The 13,056-nt window shown below is 40.0% G+C and overlaps 1 non-coding gene across 1 annotated transcript in view; it reads right to left on the bottom strand.

The window, feature by feature from the left end:
- Positions 1–13,056, bottom strand: part of LOC107206155 — a 416,470-nt gene that overhangs the window by 321,479 nt on the left and 81,935 nt on the right. Inside the window, exon 3 of the transcript XR_001522283.2 lies at positions 2,502–2,623. This is a non-coding gene — a transcript (uncharacterized LOC107206155). The remainder of the gene's footprint in view (positions 1–2,501; positions 2,624–13,056) is intronic.

Genomic DNA, 13,056 nt, shown 5'->3' with positions numbered 1-13,056 from the left:
ACATCCATGTTAAATGCCTGCATCATTACTGACTCAATTCTCCTGGAAATTCAAGGCCAGAAGGTCTAGAAGAGTGGTGCTCCAAATGAGTCAGTAAATCAACATTTTCTGCTTGCTAACATGGCCTCATCCCTCCTAGCCATCAGTATAATCCATGTTACTCCTCACTTCAACCTCACCTCTCTCTAGCATCCTTATATTACAGCTCAGATTTCCTTTGCACTCCTCACAATCTTCACCTTACCATATTCTATTATGCCTTCCAGAGTACCTGAAACTGCCAAACCTTGTCCTTACAATCACCCTGCCTACGTTTCCCACTGGGTAGCAGACACATTATGGCTGCTCTGCTGACAGCTCAGCCAGGCTGGTTGGGACACTGGGCAGCTGGGGGTCAGCCTGTTCTGAGTGACCAGCCTGACTGCTCTTTAGCTCTTCAGAAAGGAATGCAGTGTCCAGACTGCACACACTGCTCAGATACAGCACAGTGCATGGACTTGTCCTCCAACTGTGGTAAAAATACTCCCACTCTGTCTAGGTTTCCCTCCTAAGATCTCTCTCATAAAGTAAGCCCATGAGAAACTGAGGGGTGCAAATGGCAGTAGAGGATCATCTTATCATAATTAGCTGGAAATAAACTACCCGTGCAGAATGGTCTCTCCATCATCCTAAGCTAAAGAACCCATATGAACAAAAAAGGGTGTAGAGCTAGTTACTCACTTCACAAGTTGTTTAGTTTCAGTAAAAAAGTGTTGCTGTAGAGATTTCTCAAGTCCAAATGTTCCTGGGGAAGGTAGTTCCAGTAATTCTGGGAAGGAAGCCAATCCTTTGGCTTTATATGTAAATATTTAAACAACATTATTTTTATATACATATATTTTATACACATGTACATATATATCTTTAGACTTCCAGACTTGCAAAACTGCAACAGAAGAAATAGGCAAACTGACATACAGTTATTGTGTCTGCCTGAAACCATGCTAACTGACCATCAGAAACAAAATACAACAAAGACTTCAATATAATTAAGCCACATCACCTTTGTATACTCGTCCACTCAAACAGAAGTGATGAAAGAGCTGGAGTAGAAATTCAAAAGGTAGAGAGAGAAAGGTCCCAAATTTAATCTCCTTAGAAGTGGCAAGAAAATAAGGTTCATCTATTTTAAATCTTTCAGAACCTAGATGGATACAAGTGCTCCATCCACGGGTGTGGAATCTCCAGTTTCAGATGATACAAAGCTTCACATTCGAGCATTTTAGTGTTATGACACCTGACAGTAAAGCTGCAACTTTGTGTTTAGAAAGGTCACTGTGGCTTGAGGCTTAAATCAGGTCCATACCTCAAAAGGGATAACTTGGCAGAAAATGCAAGTGAAAGAATGGAAATGCATCTGGCACTGAAATCTGGTGAATAAATAAAATGGGGGAAAAAAAAATAAAGCTTTGAAATTGTTGAGGAGAGGGTTGATAAAATGGAGGAAGATGATTTAGTGAGGAAAGGTATCTAGTCAGGGCATATGATGAATAAATCAATCTATGAAAATAAAATTTACCACATAAATTCCACCTCTATCTACTCAGTAAGCAGAAAACACACCCTAGTACAAGGTACATGTGTGTAAATTCATAGCTACATGATTTAAAGAAATAAAATACTTATGAATACAATACTTACATGTCTGAATGTATAGCACAGCCAGTGAGTTTTAGGAACACAGAAGTGCACATACATAAAAAAAACACAGAGAAAATAGGACCAAGAGTAGGGCAAGCCTTTTAGAAAATATTTTAATGGTTTTATAAAAAGCCTTCACCCAAAGTTTGAGGGGCTTTTGCAATCTTACATTTTTCTATTGCAAAATACACCTGCTTTCTTCTCTTTTTTCCCCCTAAACTAAATATTTCTTCCATCTAATGACTCTCTTTATTAGACAGCATCTAATTTGCATACATTTACATACAATTTAACTGCTAGCTTGTGAGAACAAAGAAATGGCTCTGTATTGCACTGAAGGACAATACTCAGAAAGGAAGGTATAAAACCAGCTAGCTCGGTGGCTGTATATTCTCTTTGTTTCAGAAATACTAGGAGTTTTAAACACACTACTTAAAGGGTGAAAAAGATTATTTCATCAAACAATGAAAAAAGATACAGTGCAGCTTCCTTTTAACGCATTCTCTCTCTGGCCTGGTTAATGGGATTTAAGGGTCCAATATTTCTTTGCTTTCTTCTGTTTCTTTTATTAGAACTGATGGATTTAATTCTGTCACATATTTTACTTCATATTTTATTCCTATAACAATCTATGCTGAAGTTCAGCTCCAATGCTAATTCAATACTATCTTCCCTTCCTTGCAGTCAGCCTGGAATACAACTGAACGATCTCTGATGGGTATGAAGTGCTCTGCCCTCAATGCCCAGTGCTAATGGATTTTAGAGAGAGTCTGCCAGGGTTTTACCTCGTGGCAACAAGTCTAGAGATAATGAAAACTTACCATGTAGCTGACTGGGAATCAACAGGAAGGGAAGCAGGGCTGAACTCCGCTTGTGAGAACAGGGAGGGACTGTGGTCAGAGTAAATGCAGGATGTAAAGAACGCGTCAAGCCCTCTATTTCCCTGAGGAGAAAGGGGGGAAAAAAAGAGGAGAAAATTCTCTTTTAAGACCTTGCATGAAGGAAAACCTTTTAGAAACAGTTGTTAGGAATTCCAACACATGCCTACCAAAAGCATGATACATTCAGCAAAGCATTTTTCTCCAAAGGCTCTGCAGTTGGGGTACCAACTGCTCGGGACGGCTACAAATCCAATCCATGCAGATTTGACATAAAAACCTTGCAGTAAGAAAACATTTCAGGCAGAATGCTGCAGATGCACACATCCTCTCACATGTGCAAAACTAGGGATACAGAGCAGACCTCCCTGCACAGCGAAGCTGTTAGCTTCACTCCCAACCTCTGTTCTTCCTGACATCAAACTCAATGACCTGTGCTCAGTGGGGTAGAAAAATTTAAAAGTATCATCAGTATCTACTGATTAAAGTATCAGTAGAAAAAGTAAAGTAATCACCATTCAGTGGTACAGGGATGGGTGAAAGATGACCCAATCACTCTGGGGGCATGTTCAAAGGTCCTGTCCTACAGAAATAATGCAGTCTGTTTACATCAGAATAATCCTTCTGGTGTAAACAGACCTATTGCAATGGAACAGAATAAGACTAGTCTTGGTAAAAAGCACTAGGCCAAGTTAGCCTGCACACAAAACAGATGTAGAATTCAGGACCCAGCAGTCATCTGCTCCATTCAGTTTGCCCCAGCCAGCCATGTGGCCTGGGGCACACTGGCTTTATGTGATCAGTGCCAGGCCGAGGGTTAATTCCATGAGCACTCTCACACCAGCATGAGTGGCATAGCAGCACTCTGACTCATGGTACAGGAGCCACATCACAAGCTGTATACACAAGAAACTTGTGCTGATACTGCCCTGATGTGACTCACTGGCACTCAAAACACATTATAGATTATTTTCAGATGCATATTTTAATTTAAAACTGGCTGAAATGTTAATGAAGTTTTAGCTCTTTTTCAAAGGGGAAGATTCCCTACTGCTTACAAAAATGTTTTCTTTTTTTCCCCTCTGCCTGATCTGCTTCTAGTGACACACAGCAACCAAACCTCATAAAAGAAATTAATCAAGCCTTCATATCATTTTCCCTTTTTAAGGGTGGAAAGGTTGAGGTGTGTGATCTTCAGCATTTCTAATGTGTACCAAAGTGATGCATTAGAAAACAGTGGAGGAAGGAAATTCCAAAGCCACAGTTCCCGTGATTATCATATCCTATGCTCACAGCTGTATCTTGCTGAAACCTCTGGTTATCATTTCCAGAACCTCAGAAGCATGGCTGTGTTATGATGTAAGTTGATTTTAATTGGAGCTGTCACAATCCCACCTTTCCCTCATCTCCTTCCTCTCCCTGTCACACGTCCCCAAGTCCATCCTAGAGCCAGGAGTGCGTAAGTGCCTGGCTCAGTGAGCTTTCAGCTGAATGAAGAGTTCTTTCCCATGTGTTTTTAGCCACATCAAACCCTCATTGCAGCTCAAGATCCAGGCAGGAAACTTGGGGCTTAGAGCCAGGAAGGCAGCAGAACTGTTCAAGTGGAGGAACAGGAACAGAGCAGCGTCAACACGGATTAGTTTAAGCTGCTGTGGACCTACACCTTGTGACGTCTAGGGCTGCTTTGGTATGACACAAGAGAAAGACTCCTATCACACAGCTGGAAGCCAAACCAATTACAGCTTTATAGGTAAAAAAAGACCCCACCTCATGCTAACCTAAATTAAACTGTTGGGCAACACAGATCATACAGAACAGATGCAGTCTGCCTCTGATGAAAACTAGCTTGAGATAATGGTGCACTGCTACAATCTGCACCAAGGGCATTTTCCAAGTGGCAGGTTGAATTAGCCTCAAGTGATGTGCACTACAGTAACACTTCCCTGAGGCAATAAGGCAAGGTCCCACATTCAAATGGAAAGAATTGAACATTCTTGCCAAAGGCAAATGATAAAGCCTGTGATTAAGAACCACTGCTACCAGAACATGGTGAAGCTCCTGAAAAAATCTTTCAAGGACTTCAGAAAATACACCTGGAGACAAACAGCAGGAATTTTCCTTTACATTTCTACAGTTACCAACCATACTACGCATCTCTTTTGCTGCTTTCCAAAGAAGAAACATCAATTCTGTCCTGACTAGAAACTAACTTTGTAACCCCCTCAGTAGTTCTAAAGCCACTCTGTCCATACAGTTGTGCAGGATGGGTATCTGGATTTCAGCTAAATACAGAAGACACTGAAGTACCCTTCCTTTTGCTTCCCTGCTCCAGGGAGTTAGAATATTTTATATACTACAAGAGAGATCCTTTGGTAGTAAGGAATTACCTGACACCACCACCCGCAATATCTTCAGGAGAAGTCACTAAGGAAGAGCTTCACTAGCCGGTGAGCACCCACAGGTGATTCAGCATCTCTGGAAATCAAACTAACTGAGTAAAAGAGTCAGTGCAGACAACTGTATCCATCTGTTTTCATCAGCTCAACAACCAATACCCACCATTTCAGTGCTCAGTTAGAATTTGTATTGCCAAGTTACAACCAGGCCTCAAGGGCAGGACAGCAGACCAGGGATAAGAAATGGTGACTTTTTTGTTCAACAATAACAAAACAATGCTTTCCAGCGTATGTGAGTCTGAACCAATGGCATCCACACTACTACTGTTTTTCATTCCAGTCTTCTATACACTCTCAAGATGGTTGCAGTTATTCTATCTACCCAAGGCAGCTGTACAGATTGTTACACAAGCCTATACATGTTCAAGCTACACAACCCCTAGACAAGAGGCTTGGGTGGTTTCCCAACAGGAGATTCCCATTTTCCTTCAACTGCCTTTAAGGTACAGTTACCAGTACAACCCATTTGTGTATATATTCTTCCTGTGGTGTCACTAATTTTCTCTGCACAATAACTGCCCATTGGAAAGCATGCATACTTAAATATCCACATGATAACATATATGTGCAGACATGCATATAAAATACCTAGCCCAATAGCTGCTTGATTGAATTAATTTTACTCTTTTCACATTACAACAGGTGCCCACATCAGTTTTGACTGTCTTTAAAACAACGACAGGAATCTAAAATTTTAAATAATGCCAACATTTGAATACTTTCTATTCAAGTGCTCTTGATCAGTTGAAAAGTGTATTACCACAACACCAGCCTCAAATTTCATCTTCTTTTTAACAATTCTTCTTGGAGCTTAAAGTAGGTTAAGCAAAGCGTTCATCAGATTTTTCCCTTTCCTTTCTTTTGTTGTTATATACTCCACTGAAACTGAGACATGAAAATGTAAAAGGTGGTTTAAGCAGAAGAATAATTCAGTGGAAGGGAACTCCTTTTGCACCAAATTAAGTATTGGCATTTATCAAGTTCCACTTTTGGAACATATGGGTGGTATTATCCAAAGGAACAAGGGTGTTTTCCACTCAAACCATGGTGAAGAAGTCCGGATTGAATCCATCAGCAGCATATTCAGATCAGTTTTGAGCATTTTTGAAAACCCTCCCCGTTCCTAACCTGCCCAGAAAGTGGGCACAAATAAATAAATAAATGAATAAACTTCCAGCACCTTGTGTCCTGGAAGCAACATCCACAAGCTGCAGTTCATGCAGCTCTGTCAACTTAAAGATGCCACGAGTTTCTTTTTAAATGCAACCAATATTTCTGAAGTCAGTTCTTCCAAGCACTCCCTTTGATTTGATAAGTTGTATTAAACACAATTTGCCTCAGCAGCATTTTAAAGCATGACAGCTAGAGCACGAGTAGGTCATTTTTACGTGGTGTGTAGCATCTCCTCAGTTGTGTAGCCAGCCTGGATTATGTATGCAGGCCCACACTCCCCGAGATAACAAAATTACCCAGCTTGCACTCCAAGCCAGTTAGAAACTGTGGAGTTGCAGAGAGCAAAGTCAAGCCCGAGCCAATCAGTCCTGCTAAGCAGCTGCTATCTCAGTTGCTTATTAGTTCCCCAGTACACTGGCCACAACCAAAGGCTTCAGATGGGCTTACAGTATGCACAGAACAAAATAGTCTCTGCTTTCAAATACCACAGAAATGCAACCATGAATGAATACCATCAAAGGCTAGAGGTAGGAGAGAAACCTCTTTTAAATTAACTCAAAACATTATTTTTTGAACACTGAAGAGAAAATCCTTACTCTTGAATACTGTATAATAACAGAACCATGCTGTTCGCTGGCAGAATGCTAAGTTTCATTTTCAGCAGAAAAAAAAAAATTGTATAATAATTTTTCCTGATTTAGATGGGGTTTAGGTCGACCTTAGCTACATACAAATGAATGTTTTGTTCAAATTACAGGGTAATTTTAATTAGGACACCCTGCTAGACATCCTGTTGTTCTATTTAATGGACTTTCTCAATTATGAGAAGAAACACCTCCCCACCCGCCTGCAACTTAAAGTAAAAATTATGCTGAATAAATATACAAAGACAAAAATTATTATTCTGTATTAGATCTTTTTATTTCTGTTAATCTTTATTTGGCAACTGCTGTATCAAAAGGGCAGAGTTCAGAATCCCACACCCATTAAACACCTGTTTAAAAAGCACTTCAAGCACTGAAACCAGCCAAATATGTCCCAATTAAGCAGAAACGCTGGCACTGCTGTCTCGGGTAAGGAACACCCATTGCCATTTGCTCTCATTAGGTTAAACGGGTTTCTTGGGACATAGCTGAATTCCTGATTATGTGCATTGCAAATGGATGGAGAACACCAGAACAATAAAATTTAATTCAGCATAGCCTTCTGTCCAGTTGTCGAGCGTGGAATTTTGGGAAAAGCAAAAACTGAAGCTTTGGGAAGTGGACCAGAGTTACGTGTTCTAAGTATGTATAAGACAGCTCATACATTTCTTTCAAGAAGCTGCCTGGTCAATGTCATGAAAGAATTGGGTTGAGATTTCTTCTTGAAAATGCTCTCAGATTTAGAGCCCATTTCGTTTTTGTTAGCATCTCCTCCTCTGTACTTTGCCCATTGTTTGATTTACTCACATGGTTTTATTTGTTAGAAGTGCAACACAGTATTGTTTTATGTTCACTTTTATGTTAAACTGGTCACTGATTTCTTAACATCGTATGTTTATGATGCAGCGATGGAAGGCAAAGCCTGGACAATAAAAGGTTTGTAGATGAGACACTGTACTGCAAATTTTCCAAATATTTTTGTCAACTTAAATAAGCAATGGCTCTTCTAGAGAGGCTGACTGCATGGCAAACAGAAGAATCTTGCCTGTCACTCATTTAACCTCTTGACCCCTGTCAAGGATGTGGATATGCTTGCCAGTAAGTGACAAGTCAAGTGGTCTTTTACCAAATACTCAACAATACATTTCAGGGTGGTACCACTAGACAGAATCAGAGTAGAGTGGTAGTGATTAAAAAGTATGTTTGAAATGGTTCTAATATCCATGCTCAATCCTCTATAATCCCACTTCATTATCAATTTATTAACTTCCTTTGTTGTCCTTTCTGTCACCCTCCTGTGCTAATATATCTTAGTTTGAAAAGCACTGTACTCCACAGGCACAAAATGCTAGCATGCTTCACATAAAATCGATCAGTTATCTGTATCCAAGTAAGAGATGTACAGTCTCAAATTAAATGTACAAAAAGCATGGTTCAGCACAATAAACATCACTTCATTCGCAGCTCCTCGTCAGGATGTTAGCAGACTGAAAAGAACATCCATATATTTTTCTCTGCGCTTACGCCAGATAGATTTCTTGAGAACATAAATCCCGCTGGTTCTCTACTACCTCTTGTACTTAGTGTAGAATTCACAATTATTTAGTGCCTGCATTTCTAAAGTAAACTTTAGTACATGGGAAAAAAAGCATTCTAGAAATAAAATATATCAGCTAGCACTTGCTGCTGACCTAAAACTATATTTATTTTCAAGACAACCATAAGAGTGGCAGATGCTTTCTTGTTCTGGATGGCTACAAATGGCACTAAGAAATCCTAAGATAGACACCTGCATACTTACTCTTTCCTTGTTTCCCCCCCACACCCCAAGTATTTTTTGCATGCAAACAACATTTTCTAATTTGCTATTGCTATTTATTTAGATATCCATGGGTGCTATATTCAGTGTGGTCTCAAGAATAGTTTCCCTTCCATAATCCTACTGATCTCATCAAAGGATGCTAAGTACTCAAAACCTCTGAAAAAGATAAAATATTCCATATTTACTCTTCCTTATTTAATTCACAGAAAGTGTGGCTTATAGTGAAAATGTTTTAAAATAGTATCTCTAAAAACTGAGAGCCACAGCCCTTGGCTATTTCTTAAGCTTTAGTAGCCTCTTAGAACTGGTGGCTGACATTTTATTCAGTATATTCAGATATCTGCAGCTGCAATGCTTCCAGACTACAAGGAGTAGTAAAAGCTATCATTACAAATGGTTGTTTTTATTGGTAGACATTTTGAGACTAACCAAAAAGGAGTAGGAAAGACAGAGTGTAGACTGGAAGAAAACAAAGTAAGTCCACAAACAAACAAAACACTACAAATCACAACAGGACAAGAGAAAAATCAAGCGGTGACATAATCTTACTGGATTAGTAAAAACAATTCTGTCTTGATTGGAATGCCATTTTTCTTTTTTCTTTTGCAGTTCCATCAGACGACTATTAAAATGTTTAGCTGCACCACTTTCACAGTTACAAGTTATACAAGGTAGTTTATCAGGGTATCTAAGCCCACAGTGCAAATTAAAAGGTAAAACCAGGAGTATTTTGTACTATAAAAACTAATAAATAAAGAGAAATATCTCCTGTAAAATGTAAAAAACCCAAACCAAATTAATTCTGTATGTTTAAACTGGCATTTAACTTCCACTGGATTGAAATTGTATTTTGAACCCCAGAGAAGTTGCTTTCAGTAATACCCTTCAAATGCCTGAGTTCAACAAACCACAGAGAGCTGTGGATTAACACATGTACTGGAGCAGAGGTGGAATATTCCATGGAAGGAGAGACTTTGCCTACATCCCAAATACCTACAGACAAATCAAAACATTTCACATTGTGGTATAAATGCAAGATATAGATAAAAAGGAGAGAAAAAAAAAAAAAAGGAAGAAACAGCTTCAGAACCTGGAACACTGTGGAACTGACTTCCAATTTCCTCAAACAGCAATTTTTAAAGCTATTTCAGGAGGCAATCAAGTCCCATACATCAGCTGAGGACAAGACCCTCTCAACCCTAGAAATAAGTGGTAATACCCAAAAAAGGGGGAGAGTGAGAGAGAGCAGAAGAGCAAAAAGTGAGGTGTGGGGCTAATACCAAAGATGAAAACGGCTGGAATAAAAAATCCAGATACATCCTTTATCTCTGGGGCACGGAGGGACAAAAAAAAAGGGAGGTACTTTAGGCATGAAGTACAGGGAAGTCAGCAGAGGGATATATTAAAAAAAATTAACATTGCAATATTCCATCTTGTAATAGTACATTGAAAACCACACCACTGTGTGTTGTTATTGTATTTGGCCAAGTGCACTACCGTATTCAATTTGAACTTTGATTACAATAAATCACACGATACAGAGAGGGAACCAAGTGACTCACGGTCCCTTCTGAAATCTTACCACATTAAAAGTTTGACAGCAGTAGGAACACAGTAACCAAAATCTATGTACTACACTAGAGGAAGGGAGCAGAAGTATTGAACAGAACCTCCCAGGACTCCTTGGTCATTTGCTACACACAAAGAACATCAACTTTACCGTGCCAGCAGTGAGACTGTTAGAGCAGCAGATCAATTTGGTGCTTCCTGCACCAGACACAGCAAACCATGGGCTGCCCAATTTTCTAAGGAGGGCACAGACGCTCTGCACACCTGAGCACGATTAAGTCTTACTGCTTATGAAGAAGAGAGTGTTGGCAGTGCACTGGCTTGAAGGGGAGGGAGGCTGTTGGAGGAGAAGCATAAACCTGTTTCTGCTCACTACCAACAACATTATTGCAGGCACCAGTAATGAGGTGGCTGGGCTAGAAGAGGAAAGGGATATAGGAGCTGGAGTGCTTTATCAGCTCCAAGACCAATGCTGGTTTTGGCACTATTTTCACTCTAGTGAGTAACAAACAACAAAAAAAAGCCCAACCAAGCAGGTGCTAGCAATCTGAGAGACCACATGCCAGCTACAGCTGCTTCAAACTGATTCAATTACATCTGCCTGAACAGTCCCAGGACATTGAATCCACTGAAGGGAATCACAGGTAGAAGGGAGACACAGTACTTTGGGATCTGAACACTCCATTAATTTAAAGTGGAAGCCCTCCCAACTGAAATGGGAAGAGGGTATTGATACAGGGTCTGAATCATATGATCACACTCAGACTAGGACAAGATGGAAGACAGCATATTCCTAACACTGGGATACACAGTAAAAGCCCATTAGAAATAATGCCTCAAAATTTTCCCGAAGCAGTCCGACAGCACTGCCTTGTTTCCCACAACACTGGGTGCAGTACATTTGCTTGAACATGCTCTTGGGATTGGGACTTCACTCCAAACCTTGTTTGTACAAAAAGGGGCCAAGCAGCTGGGAAATTCTGGAGTGTAGTGTGTCCTCATTAGCTTCCATCTGCCATCAGAACTCAGCTCATGGCAAGTTTGGCTAAGTCCTGGTGTTCTCAGGTCCAAATCTGGGTCAGTTTTAATTACACTATACAGAATTCAGTGTGCAGTTTTTAAATCCTTATTATACAGCGCAGAAGAACGGGCAGCTCTCCAACTAATCAATTTTTTAAAAGTACATATATAAAATTTTTAAACCAGGCTAGACAGACAGTGGGTGGAAGAGAAAAAAAATGTATAAGTGAGTACAGGGGTTAGTTAAGAGAACTGTTAGCAAAAGTGGGTCACCAGCAAGTTCTGCTTTAAAACTTCAAAGGAAGAGGAAAAAGGAAAAAAACTCTTCATTTTTTAAGACACTGAAACTGATGTGCAAGATGTATACAATTCATACTGCTTTTAGAATCAGCATGGGTTACACACAATAGTACAGCAGCCAGATTTTTATGAAGGGGAAGATGGATTGTCTTGCGGCTACAGGACCATAACAAATACTGGCTGACCTATTCCCATACCTTTAACTGTGTTATTGCCAGGGTTGGGAAAGTCCTTTTCCTCAAGGGCAAAGCCTTTAGCCCACAGGCACAGAAAAGGTGTGGTGGTTAGAAGTACAGTTCAATGGCATTCTTGAAGATGACAGGGAAATGCAGGATGTTAGTCTAAATCCTTACCTAATTAATGTGTTTTGGACTACTTCAACTGCTATTTATTTCCTCTTTTTCTATGCCATCAAATAGCCATCAGCCAGGTCAGGACTTGAAAAGAGCTTTTCTTGCCAGGTTGCTGGCAAACAAAACGATGGAGGCACAGATAGCTGCATGTTTTTCACTGAACAGACACTTGGGATAGGACAGCACGCCAAATCTTATCTATGTAAATTGGGCTAAAATCTATTCTCAAAGTCAACAACCAGAATCTGCCCTGCTTAGAATCTTTGTCAGATGCAAGGGAGCAAGTGGAAGTCTTCAGTGACAGCTACCGACATAAAGGTAGCTGAGAAATGGAGAGGGATGATCAAGGAGCACAGTAAATAGCAATGAAATGATAGATACTTGTTAGATGAGCATAATATTCTGCCATCTCCTTACACAAAAACTACACCTTCAAAGATTTCCAAGTTTTTTAACCATTTCTATGAAAACCTCCTTTTAAAAAATACACCTCTTCATGCACCTTGTTAGCATTGTCATAGTTGTCATTTCAGAATTAAAACATAGCACAAACACGACAACATCCTGCACTCTCCCTTGTACTTCTTCATTTGGTGGCTAATCCATACATCTCCAGCTGCTGGATGAACCTAGCACATTCTGACACAGCATGAAATGCACCACTATTTCAGGATCAACAAAAGCTACAAGGCTGGAGTAACCACTCGTTGCCCTTTATTTGAAAGGAAGCTTTTTCTTTATGGCAACCTCCCTCTCTCAGATGTGGCCTCTCATATCCAAAAATCCATACATTCAGCATAATACACAGCAATCCAAGCAGAAATTAAAACAAACTAAAAAACCCCCTAAAAAGTTACCACAGGAATATCACTACCTTAGGTACTCACAACTTCTCTATTTCAATACCTTACTCTCATACAGAGGAGGTTTTTTTACCCATGCCACCTGACTGGTCTCAAGTTCTATCCCCAACCAGGTCCACTTGTACTAATTAGGACAATTAGCTTCACTGTCTCCAAATAATTGTCAATTTAGTTGAGCTTGGAGAAAAAAAGCAAGCTGGAGCCACAAACAGACTGGGCAAGGTGACCTTCAGCTAGTGAAGAAGACAAATTACCCCATGCAAATCTGTTTTCTGAGGATCTGGTTTCTTAAGAGAAC

Source organism: Parus major, chromosome 1, assembly GCF_001522545.3.
Source record: "Parus major isolate Abel chromosome 1, Parus_major1.1, whole genome shotgun sequence".
NCBI classification, from domain to species: Eukaryota; Metazoa; Chordata; class Aves; order Passeriformes; family Paridae; genus Parus; species Parus major.
The sequence above is the reverse complement of the archived record's forward strand: the minus strand, read 5'-3'. Positions and strand labels throughout refer to the sequence as shown.